The following is a 20,586-nucleotide window of genomic DNA, read 5'->3' on the forward strand; positions in this document are numbered from 1 at the left end:
AGCAGTGAGATAGGCAAGATCGAGGCACAGTGAAATGGTTAGCATTAGATGAGAGAAGTGTGTGGACTGGTTTGCAGTAGGAGAGCAGCGAGGTGAGGTAGGAGGGATCAAGTTGGTGGACTGCTTTAAAGCCAATGGTGAGGAATTTTTGTTTGAAGTGGAGGTGATGGGCAACCACTGGAGGTTCTTGAGGGGAGAAACATGTCCTGAACATTTTTGTAGAAAAATGATCTGGGCAGCAGAGTGAAGTATGGACTTACGTGAGTAGAGACAGGAGGCTGTGAGGTCAGCAAGGAAGCTGATATAGTAATCAAGGTGGGTTAAGATAAGTGATTGGATTAGTAATAAAAATAATAATGATGGCATTTATTAAGTGCTTACTATGTGCAAGGCACTGTTCTAAGCATTGGGGAGGTTACAAGGTGATCAGGTTGTCCCACGGGGGGGGGGGGGGGGGAGGGCTCACAGTCTTAACCCCCATTTTACAGATGAGGTAACTGAGGCACACAGAAGTTAAGTGACTTGTCCAAAGTCACACAGCTGACAATTGGTGGAGCCAGGATTTGAACCCATGACCTCTGACTCCAAAAGAACATGGGCCTTGCACTGGGGTAGATTCAAGTTAGGTTGGACACAGTCCCTGTCCCACATAGGGCTCACACTCTTAATCACCATTTTACAGATGATGTAACTGAGGGCCAAAGAAGTGAAGTGACTTGCCCAAGGTCACATAGCAGATATGTGGCAGAGGTGGGATTAGAACCCATGAACTTCGGACTCCCAGGCCCATGCTCTAACCACCAAGCCACCCTGCTTCTCGCCTATGTACATATATGCTGTGGGTTGAATAAGGTGGTAGTAGTTTGGATGGAGAGGGAAGGGCAGATTTTAGCAATATTGTGAAGGTGAGACTGACAGGATTTAGTGATGGATTGAATATGTGCATTGAATGAGAGAGAGGAGTCAAGGATGACACCAAGAATATGGGTTTGTGAGACAGCAAGGATGGTGGTGCCGTCTACAGTGATGGGAAAGTCAGGGGAAGGACAGGGTTTGGGTGGGAAGATACGGAGTTCTGTCGTAGACACATAAGCTTGAGGTTACAGGAGGACAGCCAAGTAGGGATGTCTTGAAGGCAGGAGGAAATGCAAGACTGCGGAGAGGGAGAGAGATCAGGGAGGGAGGGCGAGGTCAGCCTCGTTGCTGACTTCCCTGCCTCCTGTCTCTCCCCACTCCAGTCCATACTTCACTCTGCTGTCCGGACCTTTTTTCTACAAAAACATTGAGGATGAGTTTCCCTACTCCTCAAGAACCTCCAGTGGTTGCCCATCCACCTCAACATCAAACAGAAACTCCTTACCAATCACTTTAAAGCCCTCAATCACCATGCCCCCTCCTACCTTTACCTCCCTGATTTTCTCCTACAACCCAGCACTCTCAGTTTGCTCCTCTAACACCAATCCACTCACTACACCTCGATCTCATCTACCTCACCACCAACCCCTCACCCATGTACTGACGCTAACCTGAAACACCCTCCCTCTTCATATCCGACAGACGATCACTTTCCCTCCTCCCAAAGCCCATTAAAAATTACATTTCCTCTAGTAAGCCTTCCCCAACTAAGACTTCTGCATCACCTTTGTGCCTGGATTGGCAACCTTATTCACCCCATAAGTCACAGAGCACTTATGTACATATCCATAATTTATTTTAATCTCTGTTTCCCCCTTTAGACTGTAAGCTCCTTGTGGGCAGGGAACATGTTGACCAACTCTGTTGTCCTCTATTATGCCAAGCTCAAGGTACAGTGCTCTCCCAGAGTAGGTGCTCACTAAATATAGTTGATTGATTTGATTGACTGATAGATCACACTACCTTCTTGGCCCATGTCCTCAGGAAAATGACTCTTCTGAAACCATTAATGATTGCAAATAGGGATTAGGAAGTGGGGAGACAATAACAGCTTTCAGGATTGTGTGTGTCGCAGGGGTGGGTTTTTTTTTCTTTCTGTCAGTCAGTCTGTCAATCAATGACATTCATTGAGTTCTTACTATATGCAGAGCACCGTACTGTTTGGAAAGGTACAATAGAGTAGAAAGGCACGATCCTTGCCCTCGAGGAGATTTCATGGCTGAGCGAGAAGAAATGACTTGAAATTAAAACATTGATTGGAGATTAGGATGGAGTTTTCAGCCAGCAGGGGAATGAAACGAAGGAGGGGTGGAGCCTCCATCCCTGAGGATTTTTGATGGCTTAACAGTTCATCGTCTGGAGCCAGGGGCTGGGCTGGGCTGGAAGTCCTGTCCCAGCATCACAATTCTGTATTTAACACATTCAGTCTAAGGCAAACTTTACTTGGATTGTAAATAAAGAAGTTGAGATGGGAGTTGGGTGGGCAGTTGTGCATTCTAAATTGGACTCTGCATTAGACAACACTGGACCATATAGAGGTCCAAAAACATTCCAAGAGCTATCACTGGGTTAAAAGGAATAGAAACATGGTGGTCAATTTACACAGACTTCTTTAAGTGAAGCAGCAGAGAGAGATACCTCTTGAAGGACAGGTAAGCCAGTGTCAACCTGGGGAGGGAATTTTTAAAAGTCAATCTGGGGAAAATGGAGTCATTCCATTTATCTGGAATCCAATAATGGGTACTGTTGACAGATTCTCCTGAGAATTGAGAGAGAATATAGTTTACCTTAACTAAGACACAAGGAAAAGAGTGGGTTGATAAATTCATTTAATCACTTTTTCTAATTAGGTATGCATCATCACAGGCTAATTATGTAGTTTGCATTGTATATGCATAATTAGAAATGCAAATGTAATTGGGCATTTTCAAAGTCCTAATTGAAATATTTGCAATTGTCAAAATGTGTGTGTGTGTGTGTGTGTGTGTGTGTGTGTGTGTGTGTGTGTGTGTGTGTGTGTGTTGGGACAAAATTGTGGCACACAAAATTGTCCCCTGTGCTACAATCCAGAAATATCATTTTGAACAGATGCTTCAAGAAGAGGAGATTGTGGGACAGAATTCATTCATTCAATCATATTTACTGAGCGCTTACTGTGTGCAGAGTACTGTACTAAGCGCTTGGGAAGTACAAGTCAGCAATTTGATTGCAGCAAACACACCAGCACCACAAAGGAGAGTGCAGATGTGCACAGCATGTATATTTTCTGCATTGCTAATTCTTTCAGGAACAACTATTGTAAGAATTCGCATCCGTAGCATCATCTTTGGGTGACATACCTTGGTGTAAATGTATATCACATATATATTTGGAAGAATTTCATTGTAAAAATTTGCTAAAGCTAAAGCGATAGGGAAAATGGTTGCACATCAGTGAAAAGTTCAGGCAACTGAGAGCTGCTTCACACTTCTTCTAAGGTACATGAGACCGCACAGGCATCTCTATGAAGTATGAAATATTTATTGATATGCAACCATTCCATCTTTTATTTTTTGTAATTTTAAAAAATGATACTTTTCTGAATAAAGAGATGGAGTAGAAAAATATCCTAGTAGTATGCAGTCAAATATAAATCATGACACGATGTGTCAATAATAATAATAATAATGATGGCATTTATTAAGCACATACTATGTGCAAAGCACTGCTTTAAGCACTGGGGAGGTTACAAGGTGATCAGGTTGTCCCTTGTGGGGCTCATAGTCTTAATCCCCATTTTACAGATGAGGTAACTGAGGAACAGAGGAGTTAAGTGACTTGTTCAAAGTCACCCAGCTGACAGTTGGCGGAGCTGGGATAATAACTTTGTGAGTACTATTATATATTATATATAATATATGTATAATATTATATAATCTTATTTATATATATGTGTGCATGTGTGAGTATCCATACTGAGACATACATACGTGTGTGTGTGTCTTTATGTATGTATGTATATATGTATAGATATATGGAAAGCTTTAGGGTCATCCATACTGATATGATATGGATTTATTCATTCAATCATATTTATTGAGCGCTTACTGTGTGCAGAGCACTGTACTACGTGCTTGGCAAGTACAAATCGGCAACATATAGAGACGGTCCCTACCCAACAACGGGCTCACTGATATATATACATATACATATATATATACAACGGGCTCACTGATATATATACATATCATCACGGATGACTCTAAAACCTTAATGTTCTCCAGGGAAAAGGGCAGTGGACTAAAGGGATGCAGTGGAAACAGAAAGATAAGACTAAATAAAAAGGGGAGTAAAAGAGCCTTGAAGCAAATCTATGGTCTAAACTACCCCCTGGGTCATTTGCACATGGAATCAAGATACTAGAACTCTTCCAGTATTGTGGGAAAAGGACATGTAGATTACCTTATAATTATAATTAGAGTACTCATTAAGCACTTACTAGATGCCAAACACTCTACTAGATATGAGATAATCAGGTTGGACACAGTCTCTATCCCACCTGGGGCTCATAGTCTAAGAAAGAGGGAATAGGATGAGGAAACTGAGGCACAAAGAATTTAAATGACTTGTGCAAAGATCACATAACAGACAAGTGGCAGAGCCAGGATTAGAATCCAGGTCTTCTGATTCTCAGGCCCATGCTTTTTTCCACTAGGCCACACCATTCCTCAATGCTTACAGCCTGTATTCTGAATTAACTGATTAGCATAAATTTTACTTTAGGTAAAAACAAAACAAAAAATCTCCTAAAATATTTTCAGAACAACTTTGATTTTGGAACCACTGCGATTTAGCCCTATGGTTTCGTACTGCACTGGTCTCGCATCCTGTTGATTAGTAAAATGAGTCTCTCTCTGCCAGGCTGGAGAAAGCAGAGATTTCCACAGATATAGGCCAATACCCTACTTCCTGTTCCCTGAAATATCAATCTTGAAACCCATTAGCAAGAGAACACCAGCTGATCATAACAGCTGTGCGGAAGCATGGGGAAAGAGGCCATCTCTAAGGCAACCCAGGCCCCAAACATATGGAGCTTTTTAAAATAAAGTCAACATTTCAAATGTCTCTCAGAAGCTGTTTTCACAGTGCTAAATTCTGGGGAACAAATATAAAGAATTATGATCATTTATTTCAAAAAGCTTTTGCAGGCTCAATGACAGAATTTAATAGTTACCTAATTAATGCAGGCAGTGGCTGACATACAAGGTTGAAGGAGATAATTGTCATATGAACATGGAAGCAGAGTTGTTAATGATTCAGGGCACTCTATAGCCCAGGAAACCAAAATCTGAACCCAATGACAGATAGAGAGAAGTTGTACTTCCCAAGCGCTTAGTACAGTGCTCTGCACACACAATAAGCACTCAATATATACGATTGAATGAAAGTTGGAGGGAAGAAGGAAGATTAGGGCAGTGGACCATTTAACTTCTATGTGAGTTAGTTTCCTGCTGTGTGACCTAGGGTAAGTCACTTCAATTCTATGAGCCTCAGTTATCTCATCTGTAAACTGGGGATTCAGACTGTGAGTTTTGTGTGGAACAGGGACTGTGTCCTACCCGATCTGCCTGTATCAACTCTAGCGCTTGGTACAGCGTTTGGCACACTTAACAGATACTATCATTATGATTATCATTATTCACCTGTGAAATGGGGATAAAATACCAGTTTTCCTTCTCCCTTGAGCAGCAAGACCAATGTGGAAAGGGACCATATCTGACCAGGTTATTGAATATCTACCCCAGCATTTAGTACAGTACTTGGAACATGCTAAGCATTTCACAAAGACCACAGTTATTATTTTTATTATTTTTATTTCATTTTTATCAGGCACCAGGAGTGGGATGAAGGCCAGGATGGCAGAACCATGTAGAGCAGACTAGGCCATTGGGGAGAGAATCAATCATTTGTATTTATTAAGCACTTACTACATGCAGAGCACTGTACTAAGCCCTTGGGAGAGCACGACATGACAGAATTAGCAGATACATTCCCTGCCCGCAGCGAGCTTACACTCTAGAAAACTATTGACTAAGGGCTGGCTCTTTTTCCTCTTTCTGACTTCTGTTTCTCCTGTTGTGCTTCAAATTCATTCCCTATTCTGCCCTTTCACCCCCTGTGCCATGAGGCTTTGTGCAGGCCCTTGACATACAAGAAGGTAGGGGATGACAGGAGTGAATGTATTAAAAAAGATAAAGGATGAGGGAAAGGGGAAGGCAAAAGAGGGAGAAGGGACAAATGGTGGGTGAGAGAATAGTAGTATTTGTTGTAGCAGTAGTAGTAGCAATAGTAGTAGTACTACTGATTATCCCTTTTTTTGAATGGTATTTGTTAAGCACTTACTATGTGCCAAACACTGTTCCGAGCACTAAGATAGATACAAGGTAATCAGGTTATCCCACACAGGGCTCACAGTCTTAATCCCCATTTTACAGATGAGGTCACTGAGGCCAAGAGAATTGAAGTGACTTGCCCAAAGTCACACAGCTGACAAGTGGCAGAGCTGGGATTAGAACCCATGACCTCTGACTCCCAAGCCCATGCTCTCTTGACTAAGCCACACTGCTTCTTTAATCCACTTGCTGCTACATACTGTACGAGTTGCTTAGGGAGAACAGAATAACAGTCTTACATTCCCTCCCCATGAGGAGCTTACAGTCCAAAAGCAGAGTTAAACATAAAACTTTTTACAGCTAGAGTGGCCAAAATATATAAATGGAACAGACATAAATATGAGTCCTAAGGAGGGTGTCAGTACATTTATATGGTCTAGAGTTGGCTGAAGGATGATATGGCTCAGGTTGTTGGGATGTTGGAGGAAGGGGGTTTTCAGGAGGGATTTGAACAATAATAATAATTAAAGTATTTGTTAAGCACTTACTATGTGCCAGGCACTGTACGAAGCACTGGGGTTGATAAAAGCAAATTGGGTTGGACACAATCCCTGTCCCATGTGGGGCTCCCTGTCTCAATCCCCTTTCTACAGATGAAGTAACTGAGGTCCAGAAAAGTTGAGTGACTTGCCCAAGGTCACAAAGCAGATGAGTGGCAGAGCCAGGATTATAACCCATGACTTTCTGGCTCCCAGGCCCATGCTCTAGCCACTATGCCATGCTGCTTCTCTAGGTGGGGAAAGCTGTGGTCTGATGTGAAAAGGGAGTGAGTTCCAAATCTTTTCTTTCTTATGGTATTTTGTATGCGCTTACTATGTGCCAGGCACTATTATAAACACTGGGGTAGATACAAACTAATCAGATTAGACATAGCACATGTCCCACATGGGTGTCACAGGCTTCATCTTAATTACAGATGAGGTTAACTGAGGCCCAGAGAAGTGAGGTGACAAGCCGAAGGTCACACAGCAGACAAGTGGTAGAGTCAGGATTAGCACCCAGATCCTTCTGACTCCCAGACCCGTGTTGTATCCACATCCACATTGCTTCTCCAAGTTGGGGGAACAGTGTGAGGGAGGGGACAGAGGTGGAAGAGTCAAAACTGAGGCACTGCCAGAAGGTTGGCGTGGGTGAAATGAAGACTGTGTTGATGAGCATAGCTAAGCTGGGGCCAGATAGTAGAAAACCTTGAAGCCATTTGCCCTATACCACATCTCTTTGGGCTCCCAATAACTCTGACAACCGAGTACTTTCCCAGAGCTACCTCAGGGAAGTCCAAAATTACATTTCCATAATTCTTGGGAAAGCAGTGAATGGCACAAGCTCAAGTGGGACAGGGACTATGTCCAACCTGATTCTTTTGTAAGAGCTTAGCAAATATGACAATAAGAGTAATTATATTCATAATTAGTAGTATTAGTATTGTTAGAAACATAATGAAATTGTAACTAGGAAATGGAAACTAAGTTTGTAGGGAAGATCCCTCCAGGATCCTACAGTCTGGGAAATCTCTAGGACCAGGATTTGAGTCATTTAGCACACTAAAACATAAACCTTCTGAGAAGAGATGTCAGAGAGGGTGGTCGCCAAGAGAACCAGAACAATTCTTTCTCCATCTTTGGATTGTCCTGGTGGATGTGTTTCCAACTTTTATTTAAAACCCAATTCGTTCAGGATCATCATTCCTATTAGTTCTAGCTCATCTTTAAGTTGGCTCGGTGACTAAAGCAGCAGATGAGGATATTTGATGTATATGTTTTCCAAGTTCCCTTTGAAGTCTAAAATCTTTCATGTTTTTCAACAGGTGTCTTTCTCCCCCCTCCTCCCATTGCTACATATTTTCCTGATTACTCTCTGAATTAGCCTAAAGACTGCTCCAGTTTGAGGAACTAAACCAATCTGCCATTGCCATACACTCTAGTTTCCTAATGAATTCTAACCACCATGACGTGTCTCGGCCCAGCAGAGAATACGTCCGTTTGCATTTCCCTGCCTCTACTTTATGAATTGATTTATCATGATAATTTTTTACCACGCTTCACTGTGGTGACCCTGCAACTAGGTTTTATTTAAAGAATAAAAACTCGGACCTTCAGGAGAAAAGGAACAGAATATAGATTTTAACTGAATGTGAAAGTAAGGAGAGGAAGAAAAATGAGCTTTTATCTGATACTTGGTCTACGTAGAAAAGAACTAGGAACATCTTACTTGGAAATTATTGACATTTTCCTGGTTCATGAACTAGCTTTACCCATAACTTATTGATGTTGGAACAGTTTTAAGACAGTGTCTTGCCTGGAGATCTCTTATGTTTATAGTTTAAAGTACTTTCACCTCTGGGTCATGGTTGTAAAAGTCTGATGAACATTTCTGATCTCCTTTGGATGTATAAAAGAAAATTTTGATTCAACAACCTCATGTATCTTGTCCAAAACATGTCTGGAAGTTGGGCAGAACATAGTACCATAAAGTACAATAATTTTACATCACAATCAGAAAGGTAAACACGTACTTCCTTTTTGTAGTCTGTCAGATGAAATTATGCGAACAGTGATTGAGCGTTCTCTTTTAATTGACACTGGGGAATCCAGGCAGATTACTTAATTTTTCAAATAGCGAAAGTTCAAGGACACTAGCACATCAAAATAATATTTTTCCTTTGACAAGCTTGGTTCATCCATTCAAGTATTACTTATGATTGTATTGCTTCTGAGTCAATGCAGCATAGTGAGGAACAAGGAATGACATAGTCACTAGAGTAAAATTTCTTTACTCTATTTTCCAGGAGATGAAATTACATATTTTAGTCTGGTCTTTCTACCATCAAGAGCAGAAACAGCAGCAGCAGCAGCATTTTTTCTACAAAAACATTCAGCCCATGTTTCCCCTCCCCTCAAGAGCCTCCAGTGGTTGTCCATCCACCTCCACATCAAACAGAAACTCCTCACCACTGGCTTTAAAACAGTCAATCCCCTTGTCCCCTCCTACCTCACCTCACTACTCTCCCACTAGAACGCAGCCTGCACACTTCGCTCCTCTACATGCCAACGTATTCACTGTACCTCCATCTTATCTGTCTCTCTGCCTCCTCACCCACATCCTGCCTCTCTCCTCATATCCAAGAGACAATTACTCTTCCCTCCTTCAAAGTCCTGTTGAAGACATCTCCTCCAACAGGCCTTCCCAGACTACATCCTCCTTTCCTCTTCTCCCACTCCCTTCTTCATCACCCTGATTTGTTCTCTTTGTTCACTCCTCCCTCATCCCCACAACACTTATATACATATCCATAATTCATTTATTCATTCATTCATTCTTATTTATTGAGCGCTTGCTGTGTGCAGAGCACTGTACTACGCACTTGGGAAGTACAAATTGGCAACATATAGAGACAGTCCCCACCCAACAATGGGCTCACAGTCTAGAAGGGGGAGACAGGCAACAAAACAAAACAAGTAAACAGGTGTCAATACCATCAGAATAAGTAGAATTATAGCTATATACACATCATTAATAAAATAGAGTAATAAATATGTACAAATAAAATAGAGTAATAAATAAGTACAAATATATGCAAGTGCTGTGGGGACGGGAAGGGGGAGGGTAGAGGGATGGAGGGATTTATTTATATTATACTTATTTATATTTATTTATTTAGACATTTATTTATATTAATGTCTGTCCCTCCCTCTAGACTCATTGTGGACAGGAACTGTGCCTACCAACTCTATTATTTTGTACTCTCCCGAGTGCTTACTACAGTGCTCTGCACAGAGTCAGTGCTCAATAAATGCATTGATTGGTTGATTGACTGCTTTGTAGGTAACCAGGCAAGCAGATTTGAAAAAAATATTTTATGCTTGTTTTAAAGCATTTTTCATAGCCTCACTCTCTGAGTGTTCTTCTCTAGTCAGCTTTTAATCAATTTATAGGCAAGTGCAGGGCCTAACCGATAGGCTGTGAATACATTTTAGCTGATTAATAACAATCATTAATTTAGGAAACTAGCACTAGAAAAGGAAACGAGTAGGGCCCATGTCCGAGGATATTCTGAAAGTGAGAACCGGGGAATCAGAAAACACATCATGAGTTCAGGCAGAGATTCAGAGGATATAATTGAAAAACAAAACATTTACTACATTCACCTATAGCACCCAGAATGTAAAATCTGGCTTCAGGGCTTCTCCTTCTGTGGCCTACCCCTCACTGATGTTGGAGGGGAGAGGTGGGAATGAGAAGGAATCATCTCCCCCCGTTCTAGACTGTGAGCCTGTTGTGGGCAGGAATTGTCTCTATTCATTGCCGAATTGTACTTCCCAAGCACTTAGTACAGTGCTCTGCACACAGAAAGCACTCAGTAAATATGACTGAATGAATGAATGAATAGGGTAAGAGGGGTGGAAGAAGAAGGACAAGGCAAGAAGGAGTGGAGGATTGTAGAAAATAACAATTGGAGAAGAGCTTCAGGGAGTTTATGGGGGCAGAGAGGTCCAATATTGGTTGGGGGATTAAACTCAAACTTTAAAAACTGGAACAGATGATAATAATAATAATAGTAATAAACTGGAACAGGTGATAATAATAAAAATGGAATTTGTTAAGTGCTTACTCTGTGCCAGGCACTGTACTAAGCACTGGGGTAGTTGCAAGCAAATCAAGTTTGGACATGGTCTCTGTCCCACCTGGGGCTCACAGTCTCAGTCCCCATTTTATAGATGAGGCAACTGAGGCACAGAGAAGTGAAGTAAATTGCCCAGGGTCACACAGCAGACAAGTGGCAGAGCTAGGATTAGAACACATGACCTCCTAGCTCCCAGGCCTGTACTCTATCCACTAGAAAATGAGGTAAAATTGCCATATCTCAAAAGTCCATAACATAATTACTTACACATGTACATGTCTGTATATGTCTTGGGCATTCATAACCCTAAGGATAAGCAGATACAACACCTAAAAACAGCAGTGAAAAAAATTCCATGTACTTGACACAGAAGAATAAAGGTTTCCTTTCCACTTTAGGTTTACAAGGTGGGTTTTTTTCAAGTTAATGCCATAGATTTAAAAAAAGATCCTGGAGCCTTTACATTCAATATATGGCCAACATCATTTTATAAAGAAGCAAATGTTGACTGGGTATTTACGTGCTATTTTATCAGTTACAATTGTGCACGGAAATGGCAGTTTCCTAAAAATCAGATCATGATAGGAAACCATTCTGAAAAGAAACGTGTTAATCTCTGGGGATTACAATTCTTATAACTGTCAAAAGTTAAAAATGTGTCTAGGGTGAAGTTAGCTGTTTTCACTTATTCTTGTAAAAGGTGAAATTGCTTTGATGGATGAAAATGTGCAATTTAACATTTCTCCTGTAAATTTCCAAGGGTGTGTGCAGATTGAGAGCACTCTACTGCTCTTCCTGATGATAGACTGACCAGATCGGAATTGACCAATCCTTTCCCCATCACCGAAGACCACCTTCTTCATCAAGAGGCAAGTTGGTGATTGTAGGCTTGTTGTGGGCAGGGAATGTGTCTTCCAATTCTGTCGTATCGTATTCTCCCAATTGCTACATACAGTGCTCTGCATGCAGGAAGTGCTCGATAAATACCCCTCAAGCATCATGGCCTAGTGGATAGAGTACGGGCCTATGGGTCAGAAGGACTTGAGTTCTAATCTCTGCTCTGCTACTTGTCTGCTGTATGACCTTGGGTCAGTCACTTCATTTCTCTGTGCCTCAGATACCTCCATCTGTAAAATGGGGATTAAAACTATGAACCTTATGTGGGACAGGGACTGTGTCCAACCTGGTTAACTAGTATCTACCCCAGTGCTTAGAATGGTGCTTGACATATAGTAAGGGCTTAACAAATATTATTACTATTATCATTATTTTTATTATGATGTAATGCTGATGTACCCACCAGAGAGGGGCAACCAGCCCCTTTGCTGCCTTGGAGACTCAATCAATCCATCAATCAATGATATTTATTGGGCACTTACTATATACAGAAGCTTGGGAGAGAACAGTACAGTAGAGTTGGTAGATGTGATCCCTGCCCTCATGGGGCTTAAAATGTGGCAGACAATCTAGATCCTCCAGTCACGGTGGTTTGGTGCCAGAAAAATAAAAACACCAATCAATCATATTCACTGAGTACTTACTATGTGCGGAGTACTGTACTAAGTGCTTGGGAGAGCACAATGTGACAAAATTAGCTGACATTCAATTGTATTTATTGAGCACTTACTGTGTGCAGAGCACTGTACTAAGCACTTGGAAAGTACAATTTAGCAATGAAGAGAGACAATCTCTGCCCTTATTGAGCTTACAGTCCAGAATGGGGGGAGACAGCCAACAAAACAAGCAAACAAGCATCAATATAAATAAATAGAATTATAGATATATACATATATACATAAGTGTTGTGGCACAGGGAGTGGAGAGGAAGAGCAGAGGGAGTGAGTCGAGGTGACACAGAAGGGAGGGGAAGTTGAGGAAAAGGAGGGTTTAGTCTGGGAAGGCCTCTTGGAGGAGGTGAGGCTTCAGTAGGGCTTTGAAGTGGGGGAGAGTGACTGTTGGGCATATTTGAGGAGGGAGGGCATTCCAGGCCAGAGGTAGGACATTGGCCAGGGGTTGACATCGGGACAGGGGAGATGGAGGCCCAATGAGGAGGTTAGCGGCAGAGGAGTGGGGTGTGCAGGCTGGGATGGAGAAGGAGAGAAGGGAGGTGAGGTAGGAGGGGGCAAGGTGATGGAGAGCTTTGAAGCCAATCGTGAGGAGTTTTTATTTGTTATGGAGGTTGATAGGCAACCACAGGAGATTTTTGAGGGGGGGGGGTGACATCATCATCATCATCAATCGTATTTATTGAGCGGTTACTGTGTGCAGAGCACTGTACTAAGCGCTTGGGAAGTACAAGTTGGCAACATATAGAGACAGTCCCTACCCAACAGTGGGCTCACCTTCAGACATGCTCAGAAGGTTTCTGTAGAAAGATAATCCAGGCAGCAGAGTGAAGTATGGATTGAAGTGGGGAGAGACAGGAGTTTGGGAGGTCAGAAAGGAGGCTGATGCAGTAATCCAGTCAGGATAGGATGAGTTATTGTACTATCGTGGTAGCAGTTTGGATGGAGAAGAAAGGGCGGATCTTGGAAATGTTGTGAAGGTGAGACCAGCAGGATTTGGTGACAGATCAGATATGTGGGGGTGAATGAGACAGCGGAGTCAAGGATGACACCAAGGTTGTGGGCTTGTGAGACGGGAAGGATGGTTGTGCCATCCCCAGAGGCGGGAAAGTTAGGGAGAGGACAGGGTTTGGGAGGGAAGACAAGGAGCTCTGTCTTGGACATGTTCAGTTTTAGGTTCATTCATTCAATTGTATTTATTGAGCACTTACCGTTTGCAGAGCACTGTACTAAGCACTTGGAAAGTACAATTCGGCAACAAATAGAGACAATCCTTACCCAACAATGGGCTCACAGGTGGCGGAAGGACATCCAAGTAGAGATATCCTGAAGGCAGGAGGAGATGCGAGCCTGGAGGGATGGAGAGAGAACAGGGGAGGAGATATAGTTTTGGTGTCATCCACATATAGATGATAGTTGAAGCCGGGGAGCGAATGAGGTCTCCAAGGGAGTGAGTGTAGAAGTCTGCAATGTCCTAATGACTCTTGGAAAATACCTTAAAAATATTCATGTCCGAATATTCCTTTTAGCAATGCCCTGTTCAGAACTATTCTGGCTTCCACACTGCTCCTCTGTTTACACCTCTCCCTCATTCTCTAACCCCATTTCTTCCTTTCTCCCTCATCATTGCTTCTCCTGCTTCTACCCTCCAGACCCGTTTTATACTGCTAAAAATTATTGCCTTCTGCATCTGGCTGGCTATGAGACTTGAGGAGAAACCAGATCAAATAGCCACACTGGGAGTATTCTATCTGTTCATTCATTAGTTCATTCAATAATATTTATTAAGCACTTACTGTGTCCAGAGCCCTGTACTAAGCACTTGGGAGAGTACAGTACATCAATAAACACAGTCCCTGCCCACATCAAACTTACAGTCTAGAGGGGGAGACTGACATTAATAGGAATAAATAAATTACAGCTATCTACATAAGTGTTGTGGGGCTGGGAGGGGTGATTAGTAAAGGGAGCAAGTCAGGGTGACACAGGAGGGAGTGGGAGAAGAGGAAAGGAGGGCTTAGTCAGGGAAGGCCTCGTGGAAGAGATGGGCCTTCAATATGGTGTTGAAGAGGGGGAGAATCATTGTCTGTCTCCCTGAATGGCCAGTGAGCCATCCAGACAACCTGGAAAATGTCCCAATTTAAGCAGGGCTAGTCCAGCTCTAAATTCACCTACATCTGCCTGGAAACTGGAGTCGTTTCCAGAGCTTCAATGGGACAAAGAAGAGGTATCTGTATTGGCATAGCTATTACCTAGCTGAGGCGGCAGGGTGCTCAGTGGGTAACACGAAAGTCCCATGACAGAGCAGAATTGAGCAGCTCTCTTGAACTGCTCCAGTGGAAGACTGACTCAAGAGCACACTGAGGAATGGAGAAGATATTCTCTGGGCTATTCAAGCCTCAGAAGAGAGGAGGGAAAAACAACGAGAAGTAATGGATTCCCGAAATTGGCTCAATTAACCAGTGATTTGATGGGCTTGAAATAAAAATCAGAGAGTTGGATGAAAGAATACAGTCATTGGATGAATTCAATTTGATGTTTAAACAGGGCACAGAAACCTCTGAGGAGCCTATTGCAGTTATAATTAGGGATAATGTTTCCCTTCATTTTCCCGAATGAGTCACCGGCAGAAGCACTGGAGGAAGGGAATCTATCTGCATTTGTTTATGTCCCCAGCTGGTTTTGGGGTGAGGAGCCTTCAAAGTGTTGGAGTCTATTTAAAAAGGACTTTTCAACATAGCTCTCATGCTAAAGCAAATCAACAGATCAACAAAAAGAGTTTTGAAATGCGAAGTGGAGGAGACAGTGATTTTCATAGATTATCCGTAGCCCATGGCCCGGATAGCCTATGGCCCGGATAAGAAAACATCATCGTCAGTGAGTCTACTCAGATCATTTCATTTGTAATTTGAATATTGAAAAGAAGCATGGCGTAGTGAATAGTGCCTGGGCCTGGGAATCAGAAGGTCATGGGTTCTAATCCCAGCTCTGCCACTTGACTGCTGTGTGACCTGGGGTAAGTCACTTCACTTCTCTGTGCCGCAGTTGCCTCATCTGCAAAATGGGGATTGAGACTGTAAGCCCCACGTGGAACAGAGACTGTGTCCAACCTGACTTGCTTGTATCCACCCAGCACTTAGTACAGTGCCTGGCACATAGTAAGCACTCAACAAATACCATAACTATGATTATTATTATTATTCAGGGTGATGGTAGTTCTAGGGTCTATGTGCCTACAGGCAGGGAATGTGTCTGTTTATTGTTATATTGTACTCTCCCAAGCGCTTAGTACAGGCTCTGCACACAGTAAGTGCTCAATAAATAGGATTAGATGAATAAATAAATGTATGAATGAACAAAGGGGTTGTCTTTAACCTTCAACCTGGGAAAAGGGATAATAATAATAATAATGATAATAATAATAATAATAATAATAACAATAATAGTATTTGTTAAGCGCTATGTGCCAAGAACTTGTGGTTTTAGTAGGGGTTTATTTAGGATCTTCATGACACAGTCTCTTGACCACATAAGAGTTTTAACAAGTGGTATCCTCTAATGCCTTTCTAAATTGGCTTTCGGACATTTGCTTTAATATTCTCTAAGAGTTGGAAGACACAAAACCTGACCACAAAAGAGTTTTCATTAATAATTAGATGAAAAGATAGAATAATAGATAGCATAGAATAACATCATTATGATCATCAGCAATATTTATTGAGTACATATAGATCTGTATATGCTGATTGGCTTCTTCACTATGTGTTTTGGCTAGAAGATGAATGAATGAATGAATTAATTATGGTATTTATTGAGACCGTGAGCTCCACTTTGGGACAGGGACTGTGTCCAACTCGATTTGCTTGACTCCATCCCAATGCTTAGTACAGTGCTTGCCACGTAGTAAACGCTTAACACATATCATCCTTATTATTATCAACCACTTACTTAAGTAAGGTTGTTATGGGCAGGGAATGCATCTGCTAATTCTGCTGTGTTGTATTTTCCCAAGCGTGCTCTGCAATACTCTGCAGTGCTCTGCAGTGATCTGTACTTAATAAACACTATGAGCTCATTGTGGGTAGGAATGTTTGTTGTTATATTGTACTCTCCCAAGCGCTTAGTATAGTGCTTTGCACACAGTAAGCACTCAATAAATATGACTGACTGAATGAATAAATAACATTAGTTGATTGATTGATTATATGCTCAACACTGCAAAATACTGGGAAAGTTACAAGATAATCAGATATGCCATTAGTCCTTTTCCCACACAGGGCTCACAGGAGAAGAGGTAGAGAGAACTGGTATCTTATTCCTAGTCTAGAGATGTGGAAACTGAGGCCAAGAGAGGATAAGTGACTTGCCCAAGGTCACTCAACAGGCAGGAGGTAGGACTGATCCTCAGACCCACATCACCACCCATTGTTAAGGAATTAAGGAGTTTTTGGTGGAAAATTCAAGCCTGCCCAATTATGAAGCAGGAAGGTGTTAAGAAGAAGTGTAGCCTAGTGGAAAGAGCACAGTCCTGGGCATCAGTTGACCTGGATTCTAATTCTAGCTTTGGCACTTACTGTGTAACTCTGGGCAAGTCATTTCCCTTTTCTGCGCCTCAATTTCCTCATGTGTAAAACGAGGATTAAATAGCAGCTCTTCCTTCCTGCTAGATTGTGAGTCCCGTGTGGAACAGAAGCTGTGTGTGGCGTGATTACCTTATATCTACCCCATCACCGCTTAGCACTTTGTGAGAACTGAACAAATGCCACAATTATCATTATTGGATGAAATGGTCTATGCCTCTATGTAGGGGAATGTGAGTGAGTATTATAATGCATACTCTTCTTAATGTGGTGTTTTATGAAAAAATCCTACAATCTCTAGGAACCAGATGTATATTTGGCCATGTCTTCAGTGACAACACAACTGATGATGTGAACCTCAGAGCATTGTGCTAGGCACTTGGGAGAATAATATAGATGTAAAAGACACAAGTGGCTGGCGAGAGGAAGGCAATCTGCTACAAGTCAAAACTCACCTGTGCTGGGCAGCAGCGTTATGGGAGAGAGTCAAAGGTGGAGACTGGAGCTGACTGCATGGACGAAGGCGATGGTAAACCACTTCTGGATTTTGACTAAGAGAACTCTATGGATCCACTCCCAGAATGAATGCAGATGGAGGTGGGACATTCTGGGAGAGATGTGTCCGTGAAGCCGCTATGGGTCAGAAATGGCTCGCTGGCATAAAACAAGACAAAAGACACAATCCCAGCCCTAGAGGATTTTACAATCTGATGAGAAGCTGCGTGGCCTAGTGGAAAAAGCACAGGCTTGGGAGTCAGAAGACCTGGATTCTCATCTCTGCTCTGCCACTTACCTGCTCTGTGACCTTAAGTCACTTTAACTTCTCAGTGCTTCAGTTTCCTCATCTGTAAAATGGGTTTAAAAATCGACTCACCCTGTGCCCTTCAACCAAGAGCCCCATGTGAGATGGTGACTGTGTCTAACTTTACTACCTTGTATCTACCACTAGCATTTAGTACAGTGGCTGTGGTGTTTGGTAAGCCCTTACTAGATGGTAAACACTGACCTAAATGCTGAGGAAGATACGAGTTAATCAGGTTGGACACGGGCCCTATCCCTTATGAGACTCACAGTCTAAAGTGAAGGGAGAGAGGATATTTAATAGCTATTTCACAGATGAGGAAACTGAGGCTCAGAAAAATTAAGAGATTTGTCCCAAGTCACACTGGGATTAGAACCCAGGTCCTCTGACTCCCCCGCCCATGCTCTTTTTACCCAAGGACACATAGAAAGTACTTAACAAATACCACAGTGTTATATAATAATGTATTACATAGAAAAACTTTGTGAAACCAAACTCAATTCCCAAATGTTTTATTATCATTTAGGTAAGAGTCAGAAATCTGACTCTTCAGAAGAGTAAGAGAAGCAGCATGGTTCAGTGGAAAGAGCACAGGCTTAGGAGTCAGAGGTAATGGGTTCGAATCCAAGCTCTGCCACTTGTCAGCTGTGTGACCTTGGGCAAGCCACTTAACTTCTCTGTGCCTCAGTTACCACATCTGACAGACAACAAAACAAAATATATGAACAAAATAAAATAAATAGAATAGTAAATATGTACAAGTAAAATAGAGTAATAAATCTGTAATAAATATGTACAAACATATATACAGAGACCTTCGCTCTCTTGACCCCATCCATCTTTCTGAGCACCTCACACCCCACCTCGCCTCCCTTTCCTCTCTACCCAATATTGATGATCAGATTACTGCTCTCAACTCTACCCTCTCTACTCAGCTCAACTCGCTCGCTCCCCTTTCCCTTCGCTGCTCTCGTACCACTAACCCACAGCCCTGGATCACTGCCACTGTCCTCCTCCTTCACTCTTATGCTCAAGCTGCTGAACACTGCTGGAGAAAGTCTAAACACCAAGCCAACCTTGTTCACTTCAAGTTTTCCTTTCCTGCCTTAACTCTGCCCTCTCCTCTGCCAGACAAAACTATATCTCCTCCCTTGTTGACACCCATGCCCATCATCCCTGTCAGCTCTTCTGTACATTTAACTCCCTTCCCAGGCCCCCTGTTCCTCCCCCTCTTCCTTCCCTCACCCTCAATGATCTGGCCTCCTACTTCATTAGTAAAATTGACTCCTTCAGGTCTGAGCTCCCCAAAGTCACTCCTCCCCCTTCTCCAACCCCCTGGCTCTCAACCCTCTCCGCTACTCTCCCATCCTTCACAGCAGTATCCTCAGATGAGATCTCCTCCCTCCTCTCAAGTGCTACTCCGGCCACCTGTGCTTCTGACCCCATTCCCTCTCATCTTATGAAATCTCTCTCTCCGTCCCTCCTCCCCTCCTCAACTTCCATCTTCAACCGCTCACTCTCCACTGGTTCCTTTCCCTCTGCCTTCAAAAATGCCCATGTCTCTCCATCCTAAAAAAACCCTCTCTTGACCCCACCTCCCCTTCTAGTTATCACCCTGTCTCCCTCCTACCATTCCTTTCCAAACTCCTTGAACAAGTCATCTACACGCACTGCCTCAAATTCCTCAATGCCAGCTATCTCCTCAACCCCCTCCAACCTGGCTTCCGTCCCCTACATTCCATGGAAACTGCCCTCTCAAAGGTCACCAATGACCTCCTGCTTGCCAAAGCCAATGGCTCCTACTCTATCTTAATCCTCCTCGACCTCTCAGCTGCCTTCAACACTGTAGACCACCCCCTTCTCCTCAACACACTATCCAACCTTGGCTTCACAGACTCTGTCCTCTCCTGGTTCTCCTCTTATCTCTCTGACCATTCATTCTCAGTCTCTTTTGCGGGCTCCTCCTCCCCCTCACATCCCCTTACTGTAGGAGTTCCTCAGGGGTCAGTTCTTGGTCTCCTTCTGTTCTCTATCTATACTCACTCCCTTGGTGAACTCATTCACTCCCACGGCTTCAACTATCATCTCTACGCTGATGACACCCAAATCTACATCTCTTCCCCTGCTCTCTCTCCCTCCCTTCAGGCTCATGTCGCATCCTGCCTTCAAGACATCTCCATCTGGATATCTGCCCACCATCTAAAACTCAATATGCTCAAGAATGAACTCCTTATTTTCCCTCCCAAACCCTGCCATCTCTCTGACTTTCCCATCGCTGTTGACAGCACTACCATCCTTCCCATCTCGCAAGCCTGCTACCTTGGTGTCATCCTCAACTCCACTCTCTCATTCACCCCTCACATCCAATCCATCATCAAAACCTGCCAGTCTCACCTTCGCAACATGGCCAAGATCTGCCCTTCCCTCTCCATCCAAACCACTACCCTGCTGGTTCAATCTCTCATCCTATCCTGACTGGATTACTGCATCAGTCTCCTCTCTGATCTCCATCCTCATGTCTCTCCCCACTTCAATCTATACTTCATGCTGCTGCCCGGATCATCTTTGTGCAGAAACACTCGGGCATGTTACTCCCCTCCTCAAAAATCTCCAGTGGCTACCAGTCAACCTACGCATCGGGCAAAAACTCCTCACTCTAGGCTTCAAGGCT

This window comes from Tachyglossus aculeatus, chromosome 23, assembly GCF_015852505.1.
Source record: "Tachyglossus aculeatus isolate mTacAcu1 chromosome 23, mTacAcu1.pri, whole genome shotgun sequence".
NCBI classification, from domain to species: Eukaryota; Metazoa; Chordata; class Mammalia; order Monotremata; family Tachyglossidae; genus Tachyglossus; species Tachyglossus aculeatus.